Below are 21,817 nucleotides of genomic sequence, written 5' to 3'. Positions count from 1 at the left end.
CAAAAATGCAAGAAACTACATACAATTTAAAGGTGCAGTCCACAGCTGCACTACATGGTAGTTAAAGGGATGATTACTAATTGCCCAGTGTCTCTTGGTGGCTCCGTCACAGGGGCCCCCCCAGAATTCTCTTTAACATACAGCGTCAAATGAACAGGAGGTTTAATGATTCTGCCCGAACGACTACGAACTTCAGACAGTGGAATGTTGGGAGATGAGCCGGTGCTTGGCTGTGTCTGAAGTGGTGCATCTGGGGTGGAGGAAACAGTAGCAGAAGGTATAGGCGAGGATGAGGCAGAAGCAGGCAGTTCAATGGTAGGCTGTTGCATAACTGATCTAGCAGCCAACGGTGGTCGTCCACGGCGAGGTGGCTGGGCAGCAACAACTGGTTCACTCCGATCCAGATGGGCTGGTTTAAGTCGGTCGATAGAGATGGTATCGGACTTACCTCCCACTTCGACCGTGAAAAATTTCTCTCCCACTGAGATGACATGAAACGGTCCAGCATAAGGTGGTCTGAGTGTATCTCTATGAGCGTCCTGCCGAATAAAAATGTAATCGGAACTCATAAGTTCTGCCGGAACATGAGGCCTCTGTAGGTTGTGATGCGAGGTTAGAATAGGCAGGAAATTCTTTGCGACCTCATGATGCTGAAGGAGCTGCTGAGCAGGCGACCATGGTTCTGTATGTGGAGGGAGGAAGCCCCCTGGTACTCGAAGTGCTTGGCCGTAGACTAACTCAGCCGATGAAGCCTGGAGGTCATCCTTGGGGGCTGTACGGAGGCCTAGCATCACCCAGGGGAGTCTATCCACCCAGTTGGGACCACGCAAGCTGGCATGGAGGGACGCCTTTGGAGACCGATGAAACCTCTCGCATAGACCGTTCGCTTGCGGATGGTAAGCGGTGGTACGGTGCAACTTGGTACCCAAGCCCTGTGCAACTGCGTTCCACAACTCTGACGTGAATTGTGGACCTCAGTCAGAGGAGATGTCAGATGGCACCCCAAACCGGGCCACCCACGACGAAATAAATGCCCTGGATACGTCCGCTGTAGTGGTAGCGACCAAGGGAATCGCCTCTGGCCACCTGGTAGTGCGGTCCACTATTGTCAGGAGATGCATGAAACCCCGCGAAGTGGGGAGGGGACCCACTAAGTCCACGTGTAAGTGATCGAACCGGCGTTCCGGCACCGGGAAGATGGCCACTGGAGCCTTAACATGACGATGGACCTTTGATTTTTGACAGTCCACGCAATTGTTTGTCCAGTCCCGAACGTCTGAATGCATTCCCTTCCAAACAAATTTGCGGGACATAAGTCGTTGTGAAGCTCGCATCCCCGGGTGTGATAAGCCATGTATAACCTGAAAAATCTTCTTACGCCATTCGACTGGCACAATGGGCCGGGGCACTCCCATGGATGTGTCGCACAAGAGCGTGGTTCCAGCTGATTGGAACATAACATCGGCTACCTGCAAGCTAGAAGGCATGGTCCGATACGCCTGAACTTCGGGATCTGCCAGTTGTTCTTCAGCCAACCCGACGAAATCGATTCCCAGGTGAACTGCCTGGACTGGGGCACGCGAAAGGCAATCAGCCACGAGATTATCTTTGCCGGACACATGTCGTAAATCCGTCGTAAATTCAGATATAAATGTAAGGTGGCGCTGTTGCCGGGCTGACCACGGCTCCGCCGTTTTGGCCATTGCGAAAGTGAGCGGCTTATGGTCTACGAATACAGTGAACGGGCGCCCTTCTAGGAGAAAACGGAAATGCCGGATGGCCAAAAACAGGGCCAGCAACTCCCTGTCAAAAGTGCTATATTTTCGCTCATTCTTGCGCAGTTGGCGGCTAAAAAAGGCCAATGGCTGCCAAGTCCCGTCAACCCATTGTTCCTGAACCGCCCCGATGGCGTAAGCGGAGGCATCGGTAGTAAGGGCGATGGTTGCGCCCGGGAGTGGGTGTGCAAGCATAGTTGCGTCTGCCAATGCCGCCTTGGTGTCCAGGAACGCCTGGTCCATTTGTGGTGTCCAAGTGATAACATCTTTACCTGACTTCCCTTTGAGTGCTTCGTACAGCGGCTGCGTCAATTGGGCTGCCTTGGGGACAAAACGATGATAAAAATTTACCATCCCCAGGAACTCCTGAAGAGATTTGAGTGTGTGAGGCCGCGGGAATGCCGTAACTGCCTCTACCTTGGTGGCCAGTGGGACGGCGCCTTCTGAGGTGATCCTATGCCCAGAAAGTCAATGCTGGTTAACCCAAACTGGCATTTGGCTAGGTTAATGATGAGGCCATGTTGGCTGAGACGGGCAAAGAGTGTACGTAAATGAGCCATGTGCTCCTCCTTATCCTTACTAGCGATAAGAATGTCATCCAAGTAAATGAAAATGAAGGGAAGGTCCCGTAACACAGAGTCCATGAGTCGCTGAAAGGCCTGAGCCGCATTTTTCAATCCAAACGGCATGCGGAGGAACTCAAAAAGGCCAAACGGTGTGATGACCGCCGTTTTGGGGACGTCTCGAGGGTGCACAGGAACTTGGTGATATCCACGGACGAGATCTACTTTAGAAAATATTGGCCTAGAAATTCAGTGGGCCTTGCGCCCACTTAGCGCCTAAAGAGGTCTTTTGTGCCGGCGGGGTGGTAGCGCTGAAATTGAGTGCAGCGGTATTGGTGGCGGTAGCCGTTAGCGCTGCGCCGGGACCGATGACGTCATCGGTGTGCGCGGTGGCCCATAACGCCCCGAAACCGCGCCGATCCCCATATTTATTTGCGCCCGCCTCCTCCGAAGCGGGCGCAAACAGCGAACAGAAAACGGGGCCGTCCTGCTGCCATAGTGGGGCGCTTTAAAGCTGAAGGTGCGGCTGGCCACTTTTTCGGCAGCCGCCTGCCCGCACCTCCTTCCCCGGCCTCCTCCACCCCCCCCCCCCCCGTGGCATTGCCGGCTGGTTTCCGTGGAGCCCGGCACTTCTCCGTTGTGCCGGGCTCTTTTGCCGGCACTCGCGATCGGGGCTCCGGCCATTGCAGGCACCTCCCCCTTAAGAGAAGGGGGAGGCCTGCAGTACCGCAGCCTGCCGCACCGCATCGGGTGGCGCTGCGGCAACTAGCGCGCCGATATTCAGTTGCAGCGCCCCAAACGGAGGCGGGCATACCCTGGTATAGCGCCCGCTTCCGAATTGGGGCGCAGAAGACGAATATACAGCGTGCGCTAATGCCTCCCCGCCCAGCGCTAACTTTTGGGCGCGAGCGAGCTGCCCGCGCCCAAGTGAATTTCTAGGCCATTGAGTTGCCAGCCAAATGAGCCGAAAAATCTTGTATATGCGGTATTGGGTACCTATCCGGCATAGTGGCTTCGTTAAGGCATCTGTAATCCCCGCAAGGCCTCCATCCACCACCTGGTTTAGGTACAATGTGTAGTGGGGAGGACCAAGGACTATTGGAGCGTCGGACAATCCCAAGGCACTCCATGGTCTGAAACTCTGCCTTTGCGGCTGCAAGCTTTCCGGGTTCCAATCTTCGTGCCCGAGCGTAAACAGGCGATCCCGTTGTGGTGATGTGATGCACCACACCGTGCCTCGCGACTGCTGCCGAAAATGTAGGCCTGGTGAGCCCCGGGAACTCGCCGAGTAGGTGCCTAAACCCTTCCTGCGATGGAACCGCACAGGCAACCGACCAGGAGACAGCGGTGCTGCGGTGGCAAGGCACCGCGTGGAAAGTAGACGCGCTAATGAGTCGACAATGTTGGACGTCTACCAGAAAACCATAGGCACAGAAAAAATCAGCCCCCAGGACGGCCTGTGATACTTTAGCCGTTATAAACTCCCACACAAAACGTTGACCTCCAAGAGTTAAATTAACTGTCCGTTTACCGAACGTGCGAATGGCCGCACCATTGGCTGCCTCGAGGGAAGGACCGTGACCGCCGGATTGTAGATCTAGCTTTGAAACTGGCAATATACTGCACTGAGAACCAGTGTCACACAAGAATCGTCGCCCTGTCCTGGAATCAGTAATGTAGAGGGGTTTTCCCGCTGAACCGACTGCCATGGTGAACTGGGTGTGTTGTCAGACCCTGTTGTAATAACAATAAATAACTTCCGGTTGAAATTATGTGCACATCATTTCCTGTGAACTGTGAACTGTGAACTCTGTGCATACCTCACTTCCTGTGCATACGTCACTTCCTGTGTTTGGTCTAGTATAAATACTGAACTGCTCGGTATGTAAAAGGGCTTCTCCTAGAGGCATGGTGAAGGCCGGTCTTGTATATAGTATAATTATAAGTTGCTTAAAGCTTACTTTAAAGTTCCTTGATGTGTGAGACTTTTTATTACATCAATTTAAGCAACTTAGTATTTACACTCACAAATACTAGACCTTTGGACAAACTCGGAGTTAAGGATCCAGGGAACCACCCATCATGGAAAACATCCTTAAACCTACTCGTCTGGACTTGGGCCCAAACGCACCAGCAGCTGGCTGGGTATGGAAGCATTGGTACCGTACTTTTGAGAATTTTCTTGATGAATGTAAAGCGAATGCTTCTACTAAACTGAGGATACTTATCAACTATGTGACCCCAACAGTGTTTGAATATGTTGATGAATGGGATAATTACAATGAGGTGATCCGGGCACTTAAAAAACTATATGCCAAGACCGCAAATGAGGTCTATGCTAGACATCTACTGGCCACAGCCCGACAAAGGCCAGGGGAATCGATTAACGAATTCCTGCAAGAACTTCGCAGGCTCAGCATAGATTGTAACTTTCAGGCAGCCTCGGCTGAGCTGTACCACGAAGAAATGATTCGTGATGCTTTCATCTGCGGGATTGCCTCTCCATTTATACGCCAGCGTCTACTAGAAAGTAAAACACTTGAGCTACAAAAGGCTTTTGACCTGGCTTGTTCTCTGGATTTGGCAAAGAAAAATGCAGACCTCTATCAGCTGCCCAGATCTCGATCTGCTGCTGTAACTGCAACCAAACAATTCAAGTGGCCTCAGGTGAACCCTATCATGGAGGAATCTAATCCTGATGATAATTCTGATGAAGAAGAGGAGGATGACCCCACTTTAGCAGCCTCTTGGCAATCTAGGAAGGAATGCTTCTTTTGTGGTGATTCTTTTCACCCTAGGAAATTCTGCCCTGCTCGCAATGCGATCTGCAGTCATTGCGATAAAAAGGGACACTTTGCAAAAGTTTGCCAATCAAGAGCCTCTATGAGGGCCTATCCAGCTAAGGCCTACCGAACTGCCCCAATTAGGGCCTATCAAGATGCTCCGGCTAGGACCTATCAAGCTTCCTCTCGAGCTCTCTCCCGAAGAAGCACACCTAGAGTTTCAGCCACTCTCTGTGCCCACAGAACCTGTTTCATGCAGCTACAAAAGTTTCAATTAATGGGCATACCTTAGATGCCTTAATTGACTCAGGAAGTACTGATAGTTTCATTAGAGAACAGATTGTTGCGAAATTGAAACTACATATCTTCCCATCGGACCAGGCAATTGCGATGGCTCAGTCATCACTTAATACCAGAATCTCCGGCTTTTATATTATTGATATGACACTTAATGGTCGCATGTATACCTCCACCTGACTTTCGGTGCTCAAGGACTTATGTAGTGATCTCATCTTAGGGCTGGATTTTCAAAAACAGCATAAGAAACTCACCATTGAGTTCGGCGGATCCAAACCTGGACTTACTATTTCTAATATACTGTCTCAATTACCGTTTTGTGCATTATCAGCAGCTTCACTTGAAGAACCCTCATTATTTGCCAGTATTCCTCCTCGATGCAAACCAATAATAACAAAATCGCGGCGCTTTAGTCAGGAAGATCAATCTTTTATTGAGGCTGAAATCTCTCGACTTTTAGCAGAGGATATCATCGAACCATGTTCGTCGCCCTGGCGGGCTCAAATCGTCATCGTCAAGAACCCTCTAAAACCTCACAAACAACAACTATGCATTGATTATTCGCAAACCATCAATCAATATACTGACTTGGACGCCTACCCATTGTCACGCATTGATGATATGGTTAATAAACTGGCCGAATACAAAGTGTTCTCAACTTACGATTTAAAAAGTGCCTATTATCAGGTACCATTGAAGGTCTCAGAAAAGCAGTACACGGCCTTTGAGTCTAATGGACGGTTGTACCAATTTCGTCGCCTCCCATTCGGGGTTACTAATGGAGTGGCTGTCTTCCAACGGGCAATGGATGGCCTGGTTAAGCAGGAAAACTTAAGGGACGAAAGTTGTCCGACGAGATCGGGGTCACCAATGTAGGAACGGAAGTTCCTATCCGAATAATGAAGTTCGATGCAGTGAAACAAAATAACCAAGTTTAATAAACAAACAACTTAACTGGTAAAACTACAGGAGCAGATGTAAACAGGTCTGTGCAGCCTTACAGCCTCTCTAAGACTGCTACTAAGTACTGGAAGCTGACGTCATGACGTCATCACGTTCTCCGCGCCAACTGGGGGTCACGTGATCGGCGTCATGACGTCATCACACGAAAATGCAAGAAACTACATACAATTTAAAGGTGCAGTCCACAGCTGCACTACATGGTAGTTAAAGGGATGATTACTAATTGCCCAGTGTCTCTTGGTGGCTCCGCCATAAGACCTTGCTTTCTCCCATTATTTGTTATATACATAGTTAAAGGAAAAAAATTCTGGCAGTCAGTACAGGCATGTTTATTTAATGCTTATCCCCAAAGAAGTTATATATGGCAAGCTGCTTAAATGCAGCATTCATACATTTTCTGGAGTATGCCGGGTGTTGTTTTACGTGAAGATTCATGTTCTTCAAGATTAGTCGCAATTGTTCTTTTGAGACAAGGGAAATATTCCCTGGTGTGAATGCACCAAGTGGTTTATTTTTGCACTCCTGCCACTGCATTTATGGAATCACCTAGGTCTGGAAATAAAAGGAGGCAGAAGTGATGAGTTTTACTTAATCTAAAAAAATTATACTACGATTTATGGTCGATTGCCATGGCTCCAAAATGCTGATAAATACATCAAATCTGGTGTCAAAAGTTTGAAATTTTGGTGGGGAGAGGCAGCAATCTTGCTATGCTGGTCCTTCGGAGGTCTGACTGATGATATCACTGAGATGCAGAGGTGATGCTGCCAGATGCTAACCAAGCAACCATTTTGCATACCAGGATATCAGCTAACCTCGGTACAGCTATTGGAAGTGAGTTTGCATAGCATCGAAAACAAGTCAGGAGTGTGGTGGAATACTCTCCACTTGCCTGGATGAGTGCAGCTCCAACAGCACTCAAGAAGCTCGACACCATCCAGGACAAAGCAGCCCGCTTGTTTGTCACCCCATCCACCACCTTAAACATTCACTCCCTCCACCACCAGTGCACCATGGCTGCAGTGTGTAACATCTACAAGATGCACTGCAGCAACTTGCCAAGGCTTCTTCGGCAGCACCTTCCAAACCTGCAACCTCTACCACCTAGAAGAACAAGGGCAGCAGGCGCATAGGAACACTGAAGGGATAATTACTAGTCCTAGCCCCTTTAGGGCTATCCTGGATCAGGTGTATTCCCCAGACGTTCACTTTCAACTAAAGTTTGAGGTAGCCGAATCCTAAAGATTGGGTCTAAAGGTCCAGACTATCTCTCCCTAAAGGAAAGGAACAACCTGAAGATGTTACCGTCCTCCAGATAGCACTTTAAATAAGTTTAGCTAGACTGTAACGTTCCGGATATTATGAGGGTCCGGATAACTCCCCCAGAATTCTGCAACTCCTCACCAAAGAGCGTACAGAGATTGAATTTGTGAGTTTAATACCGAAGTATTATGTGAGGCAATTCTAAAAATATATAGATTTATTAAAGAACCGACATGTAATTACAGTAGGTGTTTCAATTGCAACATTAACAGTTCCAAAAAGAGAAAGCTTTTACAATCTTATTATCAGAGATCCTTATTCTCAAATCATAACTTCGCTACATTTTTACAGTTCAGTCTTATTCAGAATATCCACCAAAATCAAATACAGTACCGTTGATCCCCAAGACACAAAGAGTTGTAGACTTACAGAGCCTGCCTCTGAAGCCTGAGAATCACTTTGCCCCTTTATAGCGAATCTATCATCCCATTTGAAAGTTCAATATTTATATCCTTTCTCAGTGGCATTTCCTTTGAATTTTTCTGCTGATGTATGCTAATTATCTCTTGTCATTTTTCTGCTGACCGCTGCTAGTCTTACAGTCACCTCGGCTGGTAGCAATGCAGACTTGTGTCTCTCCTTTAGGTGTTCGAAGCTTATCATAAAAAATGGTGTAACAGCAGGTGCATCTATTTGATGTCGTTCTTACCAAGGTCTTCTGTTTGTGTCTTTTTATGACGTATAAATTAAAACACCTCAACCAGGGTGACCTATGCAATTCTTAGTTACCTCAGCTGGTTGCAACACAGAATCGTGTCTTCTGTGTTTCATTTGATGTCATTTTTGCTGAAGGCATATGTTTCTTAATTTTATGTGTTTCTTTCTGAAATATAATTTAGAACACCTTAACAGGGTGTACCATTGTGTTCTTTCCAAAGCTTCAGACTTCAGGAGCCTGTAACCTGCTGTTTCAATAAGGTTATTGATTCAGTGTCAACAACTTATCTTATCTCAATAGCCTGAATGCTGTTTACAGCTTCTCCATTGTTAGGTTTTTAGATTTCCAGACCTAGTTTGTCATGTTTCAATAAGGCTAGAATTCTTTCATTGAATGGTGTATTTTTCTGAATATGGCTTATTCCTTCACAACACCACCACCTCCAAACTCCCCTCCAAGTCACACACCATCCTGACTTGGAAGTATATCGCTGATCCTTCATCGTCACTGGGTCAAAATCTTGGAACTCCCTCCCTAACAGCACTGTGGGAGTACCTTCACCGCACGAGCTGCAGCAGTTTAAAAAGTGGCTCACCACCACTTCTCAATGGCAATTAGGGATGGGCAATAAATGCTGGCTTTGCCAGCGATGCCCAGATCCCATGAATGAATAATCTAAAAATAATTCTCTGTGTCGAGACCCTGGGGCATACTCTTGTATGTAAAGTGTTCATTACATTGTCATTTCAAAAGCCTAGGACTTAACACCAGAACATCTGAGCAGCAGGTCTACTGGCAAATCACCACTGATTTATTGACAGAATGTTACATTAAAATAGTGGCTTGGCTTTAGGTTAATCGTTTCCATAGCCTAATCATTCTCAGTGCAACAAACAACAAGAAATGAAACTTTTGACTATATTTGGAATTAACTGCGTAACATTTCTGAACCGTGCTCTGGCTGAAATGACCTGCTGTCACTGAGATTTCCATGTGCAGATCACATAGCCTAGGACAGACACTGGCTGGCGAAGACCCGCACACCCCATCCCTCCCCGTCGCCAGGGCTTTGCACTTGAAACCGAGGCAGAACTCCAATCAATGCCAGCTGCAGAACCTTCTGCAGCCAGAAGGCTTCTGTGCACAAGGATGGTGTCCAGTTACAGGTGAAGGAATGGTACGTACCGTTCTCCAGGTCTCATCGTCTTGTTGCCTGGCCCAATCTAATCCCTCCAATCAGAGAAGGACTGGGTACAGGCCTAAGGCCTAGTTCTTCAGGGTGTCCCTCAAAATGGGTCTTCTTTCTCTTTGGCAGTCCCTCGGAACCAAGGATGACTTGCTTCCACATTAAAAATGAGTTCTCAGGTGACTGATGATTCCAGTGCGGGAACTAAAGTCTCTGTTGCAGGTGGGGCAGACGGGGCGGGGGGGTGGGGTGCTTGGGTTGAGATGCGTTCCTTGCGCAGCTTGCGCTTGGCTTCTGCTTGCTCCCGGCAAAGAGACTTGAGGTGTTTGGTGCCTTCCTGGATGCTTCTCCTCCACTTTGTGCGGTCTTGGGCCAGAAATTCACAGGTGTTGGGAGAGGGAAATGAGGCAAGGGGACCGGGTACAATGCTTTCATCTCATTAGTATGACTCCCTTTGCTTGCAATATCTGCAGTCCAAGCACTCCGTTCCCCCCACCCGCCCCCGGTAAATCTCTGGACAATGTCCCTTTTTCCCTCTCCTTTGTCTCTGGGAACTGAAACGTTTCCCCAGGTGCACAGGAGAAGAAAATGGCCCAGATTTTGCAGTCGGCGGCATAACTACGGATTACGCCGTATAGTAGAGGGCAGCGTAGTGGACCATGGAGCCCAGGAGCGCACTGTGTGCAGAAGCGTACCTGGGATCACGTGGGCCGGTTGTAAAAAATAGCTGTTAGATTCAAAGATGGGTTTTAATTCTTAGAGCAGAGACTGACAACATGCAGCCGGGAACAGATAGCAGAAATGCCAGCAAGGTCGAATAACAAGCATCAAAAGACAAATAGAAGTGATAAGGGAATCGTAAAATGCAAAACAACACAGGGTGGGGGATAATAGACAAAAATGGAGCTGAAAAGTCATAAAATGTCCTTAAAGAAACATAACAAAACATTCCTCAGAATGATAAGAGGGAGGCCTTGTCAGCCATGCAGAGAGGGACAGTGAGGGATGCCTTCCCGCTTCACAATTGGACAATAGGATGGGGGATCAAATGATTGACACCAGGTGATGACCAGCCCACCGAAATCACTATAAATATAGACGACCGAGAGAGAGAATCAGGCAGTCGGGGGCGAAGGCTTCCCCAAGGTGACTACGGCCTAACACCTTGGTCAAGTTTAGCCTCTGAGGCGGCTGACGGCCTAACACCTCCAACAAATTGAGAGATGACCCAACGGAAGTGACCGCTGAAGCAGACTGCAGGAATCTACCCAATCCAAGACCACTGTCTGTCCGGTCGTGGCATTCCTATTCGGGAGTCATAGATCGCTCTCTACTGTCACGGGTTGTATGTCTAATTTACTCAGCTTAAAACATATGTAATATCTGATTATGCTTTAAAACTGTAGCTCTTAAATAAAATCCTTACAACTCCGAAAACCCTTTTTGGCTAATCTGTGTTTGGCCTGTGATCCTAATCTTACACGTTGCTCCAATCAGCAAACAGAAGCTTACTCATTTACTTATAAAATAGATGCTTATGCACATTAAATCCCAGAAGGCTCAAGTAATGAGGGTTTGTTTATTTTCTATTCCTCCACTTTTGGTATGAATTTTTTTTAAGCTTATGCTCCACATTGATGCAAAAAATAAATAAAACCCTCAATGTAGCAACCGCTTCCTCCGACCTTATCATGGACACTAAATACTTTATTGGACAAAATCCTAAAAGGCTTCCATTGCCGTCCTCATATAGCTTTTAAAATTCTGCAGCATAACTAAGACCGCCTATTTCCACCTCCGTAACATCGCCCATCTCGACCCTTGCCTCAGCTCATCCACTGCTGAAACCCTCATCCATGCCTCTAGGCTTGACTATTCCAATGCACTCCTGGCTGGCCTCCCGTGTTCTACCCTACGTAAACTTGAGGTCATCCAAAACTTTGCTGTCTGTGTCCTAACTCACGCCAAATCCTGTTCACCCATCACCCCTGTGCTCGCTGACCTACATTGGCTCCCAGTTAAGCAATGCCTTGATTTCAAAATTCTCATCCTTGTTTTTAAATCCCTCCATGGCCTTGCCCCTCCCTATCTCTGTAATCTACTCCAGCCCCACAACACCCCGAGATATCGGCGCTCCTCTAATTCTGCCCTCTTGAGCATCCTTGATTATAATCACTCAACCATTGGTGGCTGTGCCTTCTGCTGCCTAGGCCCCGAGCTACGGAATTCCCTGCCTAAACCTCTCCGCCTCTCTACCCCTCTCTCCTACTTTTAAGACGCTCCTTAAAACCTACATCTTTGGCCAAGCTTTTGGTCATCTGTCCTAATTTCTCTTTGTGTGGCTCGGTGTCAAAATGTTTGTCTTATAACACTCCTGTGAAGCGCCTAGGGATGTTTTACTACATTAAGGCATTATATAAATACAAGTTGTTGTTAAGTTGCTACTTGGATTTGTCAGGAGGTATCCCTTTACTCTGTGCAAACAGGCCCTGTGCCTGATTCCACCAGCCGTAAATTTTTTCAGGCGTTATTGCTGGCCAGTTGGTGGGCAATTAGCCCAACTGTGCACCAGTAATTAGGATTTTCCTGTCGGATTTGACAATTCGCAAGTTCAGGATTTAGCGCATGTTGAAATCCCAAACTTGCTGTCCATTTCAAAGGCGGTATGACGGCATCCTCTGACCGCAAATTCTGGCACAATATCTCTCAAATCTCTCAGCAGTTTTAGCACTGGTTACATGATAACTGCTAATTGAGTTTCGTACTGAATATGTGTTGCATTAAACTGCATGAAATGCCACGAAGTATGTTTACTCTGCATCGCAAACATTTAATTAGGGACCAGACAGGAAGGCTTCAAGCTGTTAGTTTCAGAGCAGCTGTGCACCGTGGTATTTCCACTGGGCTCAATCAAAACCTGTTTCATGCTTCCTCATGATCCATGTAAATTGTGATTTGGTTTGGTCTGACTCCCAGGCTGCCTCATAGAAAAAGTACCTGTAAATATCGCAAATAAATTGTAACTGAATTTAGTGGGTTGAAATTTGCGGTCGGAGGCGTGCCTCCGGATTACAGTGGGGTTCCGCAGAGCGCAGTACTGGGTCCTTTGCTTTTTGTGGTATATATCAATGATTTGGACTTGAATGTAGGAAGCATGATTAAGAAGTTTGCAGATGACACTAAAATTGGCCGTGTGGTTGATAATGAAGAAGAAATCTGCAGACTGCAGGAAGACATCAATGGACTGGTCAGGTGGGCAGAACAGTGGCAAATGGAATTCAATCTGGAGAAGTGTGAGGTAATGCATTTGGGGAGGGCTAACAAGGCAAGAGAATACACATTAAATGGTAAGACACTGAGAAGTGCAGAAGATCAGAGGGACCTTGGTGTGCATGTCCACAGATCCCTGAAGGTAGCAGGACAGGTAGATAAGGTAGTTAAGAAGTTATATGGGATACTTGCCTTTATTAGCCGAGGCATGTAATATAAGAGCAGGGAGATTATGCTTGAACTGTATCAAACACTAGTTAGGCCACAGCTAGAATACTGCGTGCAGTTCTGGTCACCACATTACAGGAAGGATGTGATAGCACTAGAGAGGGTGTAGAGGAAATTTACGAGGATGTTGCCTGGGCTGGGGAATTTTAGCTATGAGGAAAGATTGGATAGGCTGGGGTTGTTTTCTCTGGAACAAAGAAGGCTGAGGGGAGTTTTAATTGAGGTGTATAAAATTATGAGGGGCCTAGATAGAGTGGATTGGAAGGACCTATTTCCCTTAGCAGAAGGGTCAATAACCAGGGTACATAGATTTAAAGTAATTGGTCGGAGGTATAGAGAGGATTTGAGGAGAATTTCTCTCACCCAGAGGGTGTGGGGGTCTGGAACCCACTGCCTGAAAGGGTGGTAGAGGCAGAGACCCTCATCACATTTAAAAAGTACTTGGATATGCACTTGAAGTGCCGTAACCTACAGGGCTACGGACCAAGTGCAAGAAAGTGGGATTGGGGTGGATAGCTCTTTGTCGGCCGGCATGGACAAGATGGGCCGAATGGCCTCCTTCTGCGCTGTAAATTTCTATGATTCTATGATTATGCCTCCGATCCAAAAAACAATATGAAAGTACCTGGTGGCTCTAGAGGATCGGAGTCTTCAAGTCCTGGGCCTGCAGGCGTATGCAGGGCAGGCAGCATCTGTGGAGAGAGAAACAGAGTTAACAATGTTTCAGGTCAATGATCTTTCATCAGAACTGGAAAGAGTTCGAGATGTGACAGGTTTTAAGCAAGTGCAGAGGCAGGGAAAGGGGGAGGGGAGGGAAGAACAAAAGGGAAGGTCTGTGATGGGGTGGAAGGCAGGAGAGATTAAATGCCAAAAGGGATGATGGTGCATGGCAAAAGGAGATGATAATGGGGCAAGTAAAGAAACAAAAGATGGGTCTAGAAAAGGTGTAAATGCAAACAGCAGAAACATCAACAGCTGCTATCTGAAAAAATAGGGGCAGAGGTTATAGTCTGAAATTGTAGAACTCTATGTTGAGTCCAGAAGGCTGTAAAGTGCCTAATCGAAAGATGAGGTGCTGTTCCTCGAGCTTACATAGAAACATAGAAGATAGGAGCAGGAGTAGGCCATTCGGCCCCTCGAGCCTGCTCCGCCATCCAATGAGATCATGGCTGATCATCCAAATTCAGTACCCTGTTCCTGCCTTCTCTCCATATCCCTTGATCCGTTTAGCTTTAATAAATATATCCAACTCCTTCTTGAATATATTTAATGAATTGGCCTCTACTGCCTTCTTTGGCAGAGAATTCCACAGGCTCACCACTCACTGGGTGAAGAAATTCCTCCTCATCTCTGTCCTAAATGGCTTACCCCTTATCCTTAGACTGTGACCCGTGGTTCTGGACTCCCTGACAATCAGGAACATCCTTCCAGCATCTAGTCTGTCTAGTCCTGTTAGAATTTTATAAGTTTCGATGAGATCCCCTCTCATTCTTCTAAACTCCAGCGAGTACAAGACCAATCGACCCAATCTCTCCTCATACGTCATTCCTGCCATCCCAGGTATCAGCCTGGTGAATCTTCGCTGCAATCCTTCCATGGCAAGAACACCCTTCCTGAGATAAGGCGACCAAAACTGCACACAATACTCAAGATGTGTTCTCACCAAGGCCCTGTACAACTGCAGCAAGACATCCTTGTTCCTGTACTCAAACCTTCTCGCTACGAAGGCCAACATACCATTTGCCTTCTTAACCGCCTGCTACACCTGCATGCTTACTTTCAGCGACTGCTGCACAAGGATGCCCAGGTCTCGTTGCACTTCCCCTTCTCCCAATCTATTGCCATTCAGATAATAATCTGCCTTCCTGTTTTTGACACCAAAGTGGATAACCTTGCATTTATCCACATTATATTGCATCTGCATGCTTCTGCCTAATCACCCAACCTGTCCAAATCATACTGGAGTTTCTTGACATCCTCCTCACAGCACACACACCCACCCAGCTTTGTGTTGTCTGTAAACTTGGAGATATTACATCTAGTTTCCTCGTCCAGATCATTAATATATATTGTGAATAGCTGGGGTCCAAGGAACTTATGTTGGGAGACTTTAAACATGTAGGGACGTGTGTGTTTGGGAGTGGGTGGGGGCTTAAAGCTGGTGAAATTAACAGCACGTCAGGAAGCCAGCTCCAACCCGCCGACTTCCGGGTTTCACTCCAGCACATTAGGCTGTGTGGCGCGCATTCCCTCAGGAGAGGCGGGTTGACAATTAACATATGTTAATCGCTCAATTGCAGCAATATGGGTGCAGAAATTCCGATCCCTACGGGTGTGTACACACTGTGTACCCACCCGTAGGGACGTTGGAAATGCCTGTTTTAGGCATGCACTGTGCATGCGCTGGAAACCAGCATTTCCGATCTGTCAAGAAAGCTCTTGACAGATCCTCCGGCTGCCCTGGAGCAGGGCCTCTGCGGGCAGATAGTTCCACTTTTTGGAGACCCTCCGCCTGCAGAAAACACTTACAATTATTGCACCTGGTAAAAGCAGGCGTAAGGCCTGCTTTTACCAGGATAAGAGTTGAAAAAAGTAAAAAAAACTTTTCCACTGATTTATCATTTAAAAATACTTTAAAGAAAGGTAAGTTTATTTTTAGCCCCATTCAAAAAATAAAATTTTTGTTTAAAATCCTTAATTTATTGTACTTTAAAGTCATTTTAAAAATGTGATTTAAAAAAAAAATTATTTAAAGTTTTACTATGTTTTGGGGGTGATCTCTATTCATGTATTTGACAGGCCTTCCTGTCAAGTGTGTGAAGGGAGATTCCCTTCTCTGATTGGCTCCCCATGGCCCAGGTGATCCCAGGGACGCTGCGAACCACCTGCACCCCTGGGATAAATGGGCCCTGCACACCGGCAGTTTGGAGAGGCCCAGCAGCGGAACTGTGCACCTCCCGGGAGCCCTCCGGTCTTGGCGCAAATCTTTCCAGATCGCAGCCCTCCGCCCACGGGAGGCCTGCGATTGGGATTTCTGGACCATGGACACAGATTTTTCAGCTTAACATGTGATCCACAGGTTTCCCAGGCTTCCTGAAACACACCAGTGAAAGCAAGGCGAGAACACAGCAGCAATTGAGGGGGTCAATCAATCTCAGGGAAATATGGCACTACATACTCAGTACTCACAGCTGCCTTCTTACCTACTTGTGGGAAAGGGTGTTCATAGAACTTTAGCTGTGAATTTACTTTCTACACTTTCGAGGTCTGGTCTATCAGATCAGGATGGGTGCCGCTTATGCTGCCTTAGATTGGACCTCGGATGAGGACCAAGATGGCCAGCAACAGAAGCAACAACAGCAGTGGCCTGCTGGTCACAGACTTGTAGCTGCACAGGAGAGGGGAGCGGCAGAAAGGGGAGCGGCAGAGGTTGGTGGGGGGGGAGCAGGGAGGAGAGCGGCAGAGAGGATAGTGGCAGAGAGGGGAGGGGCAGAGAGGGGAGGGGCAGAGGGGGGAGCGGCAGAGAGGGGAGCGGCGGAGAGGGGAGCGGCAGAGGGGGGAGCGGCAGAGGGGGGAGCGGCAGAGGGGGAAGCGGCAAAGGGGGAGCGGCAGAGGGTGGAGCGGCAGAGGGGGGAGGGGCAGAGAGGGGATTAACAGAGAGGGGAGCAGCAGAGAGGGGAGTGGCAGAGAGGTTTGGACCTGCAGGAGGTACAAGGCGCAGAGCACAGATCCTCTTTGGAAGATTCCGAGGAGGAGGATGAGGAAGATCGTGAAGGAGGAAGGTGATGAGAACAATGCGCTACCAGGTCCTCAAAATTCTGCCCTGATTATTGCGAGGTTCCCTTAGGTTCCGCTAGTGGACCCATCGCATAACCACATCCAATAATCACTTTTCCGACCCCCTCACTCCCCAATGCCACAAACACAAAGCAGTACAGCAGACAACCAACCACCCCTTTCACATCCATCATTGTTGCCATCAATTCATGTCTTCCCATTAATCATCAAACAACTAAAAAGGCCACTTGCCAGCCAGCAACCAAGAATGTGGAAAACAGGAACATGGTGCAGAAGTATAATATTTATGTGCTTTAAGTAAAGAACAGAAACTTAACAATGTAACATTGTCTATGACATCAATGGGTGTTCCCTTGTGCAACTATTAATCTTTAATCTTCCTTTTCCTGGAGCTCCTATGTGGTGCACCCCCATGGCTTGAGCAGAGGTAGAGGCAGGCTGCTCAGATCCCTACGCTGACTATTAAGGTGCTCTCGGCCGACATCCTCTGGGTTTTGGAGCCCATGAGTGCGCCGCCAAAGACTGCTCCATCTACACCTGTGCAGGAGCAGACTCGGCCATTGGGACACCCGGCAACCTGTCAGGTACTGACTGAAGAGGCAGGGGGAATGGGCAATGGATTAGAAGTGGAAGCGCTTTGGCTGGAGTCCCCAATTGTGCTCCTTCATGAGACTGAGCGGCTGCTTGCTGTTGATTCCATGAAATGGACTCGAGGGGCAGGATTTTCATTGAGCCGTGGAGGCGGGATTGGAGGTGTGTGGGGAGTTAAAATCGCAAAAACTGGCGTGCAGGACCCCCCCCCGCCTGGTTCCCGACTCCGAGCAATTTTAACTCAGGCGTGTCTGATGGTCCCGACTCTGTCCCGCATCCAACAGGCGGGACTGGTCGTTAAGGTCCTTAACAAGCACTAAATGGCCTCTATAATCCTATTTTAAAAGGCCCTTGCGATTTTAACCCTTTTCCCACGTGAAACACGCCTGGTGGGAAACATAATAATGAAACCTGGCGAGAGCACTATTGGATTGCTGACTATCAACTGCAGGTCAACCATTAAAGAGGAGCTTTAATCAGCCATGATTTGCAGGTGGCAGGACTTAGTGGTCTCAGGTCTGGGGAAACTTTTAGAAGGCTTAACCACACCTGTGGAAGGTTGGAGCCTCACACCCATCTCCAGTGTGACCTCCTGGGAAACCCCTCTCGCCACCTTCCCTCAGCGCTTGCTCAATAGAGGCATATACCAGAAGCATGGGAGCCATTTATTTCCTTCCCATCTGGGCATTAAAGGAGCTCGAGCACCAGCAGCGGCATCCAGCAGAACCAGGAACAACAGCAGCATCAACAACAGCAGCAGCAGCAGGAGCACCAGGCTGCTGCTCACCCACCTGAGGCTGCACAGGCCAGAAGGGGCCAGCGCCTGGAAGCCCGTTGGCGCAGGAGATACCCCCCAAACAGGGTCTACAGACACACGGTCAGCTATCTCAACATGTCTGAGCAGCAGTGCCAAAGGCGTTTCCGACTTTCGCGAGAGGTAGTGACTGACATCTGCGCAATGCTACAGCAAAACCTGCTGCCCAGAGGACCAGGTGGACAAGCATTACCAGTGGCCGTCAAAGTCGCCACCGCACTCAACTTTTTTGCCTCAGGCTCATTCCAGGGGTCAGCAGCAGACATCAGCGGCATCTCCCAGGCGGCCACACACACTTGCATCACGCAGGTAACCGAGGCCCTCTTTGCCCTCGTGCACAATCACATCCATTTCACCAAGGATCGAGCAAGTGTCACAGCACGAGCGGTTGGATTAGCTCACCTGGCAGAATTTCCAAGGGTGCAGGGTGTCGTTGACTGCAAACATGTGGCCCTTAAGGCACCCCATCGCAATTCAGGAATTTTTGTCAACCGCAAGGGCTTCCACTCCCTTAACGTTCAGCTGGTGCGTGACGACAAGAAGGAAATTTTGCATGTTTGTGCCATGTACCCGGGCAGTTGCCATGACTCCTTCATACTGTGCCAGTCTAGTGTGGCTCCGCTATTCAGGCCGCCAGACCAACTTAACGGATGGCTACTTGGAGACAAGGGCTATCCCCTGAGGACTTGGCTAATGACGTTGTTGAGGAGGCCATCCAACGAAGCTGAGGAGAGCTACAACTCCAGCCACATGTCCACCAGGGCCATAATCAAGCAAACCATCGGTTTGCTGAAGATGCGCTTCAGATGCCTGGATAGATCAGGTGGAGCCCTGCAGTACTCAGCAGCCAGGGTCTCCAGAATCGTCGTGATTTGCTGTGCACTTCACAGCATGGCACATCATCGTGGCTTGCAGATTCCTGAGGACCAAGTGGCTCCTCACATATCCTCCTCAGATGAGGAGGAGGTGGAGGAGGAGGAAGAGGAGGATGGAGAAAATGAACATCCTGCAGAGGCCCATCAACCAGCAGCATTACGCAAGAACATTGCTGCCCGGGATGCAAGGACCGCACTCATCCTGGCCAGATTTGCTTAGCCTAGTCAAACAAACACTTTTGCCTCGCAGCTTCTTACCAGAGCATTGACAATGGCCAAGAACCAGAGGATTCCTCAACAACGTCATTAGCCAAGTCCTCAGGGGATAGCCCTTGTCTCCAAGTAGCAGCACGGTGGCATAGTGGTTAGCACTGTTGCCTCACAACACCAGGGACCCGGGTTCGAATCCGGCCTCGGGTGACTGTCTGTGTGGAGTTTGCACGTTCTCCCCGTGTTTGCGTGGGTTTCCTCCGGGTGCTCCGGTTTCCTCCCACAGTCCAAAGATGTGCGGGTTAGGTTGATTGGCTATGATAAATTGACCCTTAGTGTTAGGGGGGATTAAATACATGGGGTTATGGGGATAGGGTGGGATATGTGTTGGTGTTGGTGTAGGGGTTATGGGGATTGGGTGGGACATGTGTCGGTGCAGGCTCGATGGGCTGAAATGGCCTCTATCTGCACTGTGGGGTTTCTGTGATTCTGTGATTCTGTGATTCCTAGCACACTGACCACCATACTGACAGTTGCAAGTATGCCTAAGCCCTCAATGTGGAAGTCCCACTGGCGAAATGACAGATGATACAACTGCAACATTTGCCATCAGAAATTTTATGTACATTAACGAAGTGATGGCATTTTTACAGTAAACACAAAATTGCACCCAAGTGACTACCCTTGTGACTATTTGTGAAGAATTTTCCTCTTACGCGTGCTCCTACGTGGTGCCTCCCCTGTGGCTTCAGCAGATGTGGAGGTCCCTTGCTCACTTTGCTGCTGCTCCTGTCTCGACACCTTTGGCAGGCATCCTCTGGGGTAGCGAGCCTGTGAGGGCTCGTCAACAGTCTGCTGCTCCTGCAGCTGTGCAGGGGTTGAGACGCCTATCTCACTTGGGTGTGGACTCTGGTGGGGCTCTGACCGAGGGCTCTGCAGTGGCATGGAAGTGTGAGCGCTTGGAGAGGAGCTCCCACTTCCTTGAGGTCTGCCACCAACCTCCCTCTCATGGGTCAGGTCCCCCTCAGCACCTGCAAGTGGCTGGAGAGCACCTTGCTGCACATCAGGGGGGCCATGGGGACCCATATCTGCACTGGCAGTCCTACTCAGAAGGACTTCCATGAAGGTCTGGTTGCTCTGTTCAGTAGATGCCCATCGATCCTCAAGAGATGTCATTCTATTCTGAACAATGGCCATGTTTTCCATACCCTGGCAACTAAGCTCCTCCACGGCTGTAGCCCTCCTCTCCTCTACCGTAGCCATCCTCTCCTCTACGGTAGCCATCCTTTCCACGGAGATTGCCATCCTTTCCGTGGTGATACATTCATGCGCCAATGACTCCACAAAGGCTCTGGTCATGTTCGCTATGGACTCCTCCATTCACTCCACACTCGCAGCGACCCTAGAGACAAAACCTGCCAGAGACTCCTGCATCTGTTCCTGGAGTTCCATCACCGCTGATCTCATGGATGGACCCAGAGGCAGAGGGTCAACATGCTGCTGAGCCGAGCTGGCAGAGTCCTGTGCCCTCTGACTAGGACTCTCCACTGCTGTCGCTGTCTCCACAATCTGCTGATGCTCACTTTTGAGCTGTGATCCACCAGGTAACAATACTACTCTATCTCGCAATGTTCCCTCCGAAGTGTGAGTGTCTGCGCTGGTGCTGGGTGCGTTGAATTCTGCTGACGCTGCGCCCTCAGAGGTTGCAGCTTCCTCTGAGGAGTCTGGCTGCTCAGCCTCTTCTTCCTGGCTAGGGGGGACGCATGCTTGTGATGGTCCTGTGGGGGAGTAAAGGAAAGAGTCAGAGATGTGATGCCAAGGCTACATGCACATTCCTTTTGGCAGATGCTCATAAGTCCATCTGTTAGAGCTTCACAATCATTATCAGCGACTCATGCAATGTCAAAGAGAGAGATGGGGAACTTTTCTGTCACCAGCTTGCTGCGTTGCATCCTTCTGTCCGTCCCCCACATGCGCATCATCCTCCAGTCCCACTATTTCGAGTACCGCCTTCTCCCAGGGGGGTCAGGTGGACTATTGAGGCTGTCCCTCCTCCTGTCCTCAGTCGCTCTCTTTTGTTGTGAGCTCTCTTTTCCTGCAATGAGGGAGACAAGTGGAGGTTGAGTGAGAATGAAGGAGTGAGTGTAGAGATTGCATAGCATAGGTACTTAGAAGGAGACAAAGATGGAGTGAGGTGGCAAGACCAAGGGCCCTCCCTGTGTGTTGTCAGTTGTTTTCATAGCATCACAGTGATAGGGAGTGTGAGGGCTGCATAGTCGAAAAGTTATGTGAATGTGAGCATAGAGAGAGAGGAAATGGGTAATGGTGCATGGATGTCAGTGTCAAGTGGGATGTGGAGGAAGAGATTGCTAAAGCTGAGTGTTGGTGAGGAAAGGCAATGGGAGTCAGATTGAGGGTGATGGGAAATTCATGCTCACTTTTGCAGTGCGCTGAAGGTCATGAAATCTTTTCCGGCACTGAAT

This window comes from Somniosus microcephalus, chromosome 1, assembly GCF_052327205.1.
Source record: "Somniosus microcephalus isolate GS21.2 chromosome 1, FLI_Smic_1.0, whole genome shotgun sequence".
Lineage (NCBI taxonomy): Eukaryota > Metazoa > Chordata > Chondrichthyes > Squaliformes > Somniosidae > Somniosus > Somniosus microcephalus.
The sequence above is the reverse complement of the archived record's forward strand: the minus strand, read 5'-3'. Positions refer to the sequence as shown.